The sequence below is a fragment of the Camelina sativa genome, chromosome 15 (genome assembly GCF_000633955.1).
Source record: "Camelina sativa cultivar DH55 chromosome 15, Cs, whole genome shotgun sequence".
Taxonomy (NCBI): domain Eukaryota; kingdom Viridiplantae; phylum Streptophyta; class Magnoliopsida; order Brassicales; family Brassicaceae; genus Camelina; species Camelina sativa.
In genome coordinates, this window is record NC_025699.1 from 22,936,760 (window position 1) to 22,939,725 (window position 2,966).

A 2,966-nucleotide genomic window follows, 5' to 3' on the forward strand; every position below is an offset into this window, starting at 1 on the left:
TGTATCATCTGGATGAGACTACTCTTGATCTCAAAATTGTTGTTCTGCACAGCTGGTGGCACAATGCCATTCCTCTGAGTGTGAGTAGTCGGAGCATCTCCTGCTCCTATGTTGGTCCTTGCTTGAGGAGCTGGTGGACCGTTCTGATTATTCATCGTCTCCTCAATGATTGCTAGTTCCGGTTGAACTTGTTCATGTCTGAATAGCCGAGGTCTGTCGATGTTGTCGATGAAAGGACTCAGGTTCTGGCTACCTCTGGATCGCGTTTGCATGCACAGGCAAGTATCCGAGTGTGTACTCGAGGATCAACTCGATCCAGGTGATCGAGTGACGGGTCGGGTGGGTGCTCGGGTTGTACCTGAGATTCAAAACAAACAAAGGCGAAAGCAAACAAGTCAGTATCCGAAACAAATATAAACAAACGAACTTGATCTAGCAAGTCCTGAAATCCTAAACGTAGCAAAATAAAACAACCAAATGGCAACGGCGCCACATTGATAGACTAGTTTTCACCAAGGGTATCAATTCCCTATGCAGTTGTAGTACAAAGGGTTATCAATCCAAATGGTTGTGTATTGCTAGCAGATAGGATGCAATCAGAATCAAGCAAGTCAAGCCAAGCAATAGGGGGTTTCGTTCTAACAGTCCTAATATAAACAAAGTAAAAGAATATAAACAAGTAAACCACACGACCTAAGCACTCGATGCAAGAAATCGAGTACAGGATCGAGTGGGGTGATCGAGTATGCAAGTGAACTATGAACAGCTCGAGGTATTACTCGATGCAGGTTATCGTGTACCTGATCGGGTAAGTGGTCGAGTAAGTAAAGAAAATGCAAGAAATGAGATACGAAAGTTCCTAAGGATGTGGGTAATCGAATCCTAAGCGTTCTAGACCAATACAGATGCCTTACATGCCTCAAGCAATTATTTCCTAGACAATGAACCTCTAAAACCTTGTCACCACACTGTCGCACTAGTAACAATCAACCTTGAACATATTACCACACTGTCGCACTAGCAATATGAACAAGCATGCATTAAGAACGATTCATTATTGTCAGTAGACTTAAACTCATCTAATTTTGTTACTCAGAGTTAAGAAAACCTCTAGCATTCGCTAAATCAAGCATTTTATCTACTCCTTTCGGCCTGTAGCATTTGTAAACGCCNGATATAGTGTGCTCAGCAATGAAGCATTACTGAATCCGTGATGTGGACATCGAGTTGTGTACCCCTTGAAACGTTCCCAAGCTTCATTGAATGTTTCGTTGTTCTTCTGTACAAAGCTGGAAATTTCATTTTGCAGCCTTGCGGTTCTGGAGTTTGAGAAGAATTTGGCCAGGAATGCCTTCTTGCACGCTTCCCAAGTGGTGATGGACTCCTTAGGGAGCGATTTCTCCCATATGTGTGCTTTATCTCCCAAAGAGAATGGGAAAAGCCTGAGCTTGAATCAATCTTCGCTGACTCCATTTATCTTAGTTCGGCTACAAAGCCTATCAAATTCATCCAGATGATCCAATGGGTCCTCCATTGGCAGTCCATAATACTTGTTGCTTTGTATCATCTGGATGAGACTACTCTTGATCTCAAAATTGTTGTTCTGCACAGCTGGTGGCACAATGCCATTCCTCTGAGTGTGAGTAGTCGGAGCATCTCCTGCTCCTATGTTGGTCCTTGCTTGAGGAGCTGGTGGACCGTTCTGATTATTCATCGTCTCCTCAATGATTGCTAGTGCCGGTTGAACTTGTTGTTGTCTGAATAGCCAAGGTCTGTCGATGTTGTCGATGAAAAGACTCAGGTTCTGGCTACCTATGGATCGCGTTTGCATGCACAGGCAAGTATCCGAGTGTGTACTCGAGGATCAACTCAATCCAGGTGATCGAGTGATGGGTCGGGTGGGTGCTCGGGTTATACCTGAGATTCAAAACAAACAAAGGCGAAAGCAAACAAGTAAGTATCCGAAACAAATATAAACAAACAAACTTGATCTAGCAAGTCCTGAAATCCTAAACGTAGCAAAATAAAACAAACCAAATGGCAACAGCGCCAAATTGATAGACTAGTTTTCACCAAGGGTATCAATTCCCTATGCAGTTGTAGTAGAAAGGGTTATCAATCCAAATGGTTGTGTATTGCTAGCAGATAGGATGCAATCAGAATCAAGCAAGTCAAGCCAAGCAATAGGGGGTTTGGTTCTAACAGTCCTAATATAAACAAAGTAAAAGAATATAAACAAGTAAACCACACGACCTAAGCACTCGATGCAAGCAATCAAGTACAGGATCGAGTGGGGTGATCGAGTATGCAAGTGAACTATGAACAGCTCGAGGTATTACTCGATGCAGGTTATCCTGTACCTGATCGGGTAAGTGGTCGAGTAAGTAAGGAAAATGCAAAAAATGAAATACGTAAGTTCCTAAGGATGGGGGTAATCAAATCCTAAGCGTTCTAGACCAATACGGATGCCTTACATGCCTGAAGCAATTATTTCCTAGACAATGAACCTCTAAAACCTTGTCACCACACTGTCGCACTAGTAACAATCAACCTTGAACATACTACCACACTGTCGCACTAACAATATGAACAAGCAGGCATTAAGAACAATTCATTTTTGTCAGTATACCTAGACTTATCTGATTTTGTCACTCAAAGTTAAGTATACCTCTAGCATTGACCTAATCAAGCATTTTATCTACTCCTTTCGGCCTGTAGCATTGTAAACGCCCTAGATCTAATCTCAACCTGTCGGTCTATTGACCGCATTAAGAACATCAACCTAGAAGGAAATTTATCTATCATAACAATCAACTAAAGCATCCTAACCGGTCAAGAACACCTAATCATCTATCCCATCCCTAGAAACTTTGCTACACTACTCGGACATAGAAACGAATGATAAAGCGATAGAAATAAACGAAAATGACATTATTAAAAAGATAGAGTAGAGTAGAAAAGGGTAG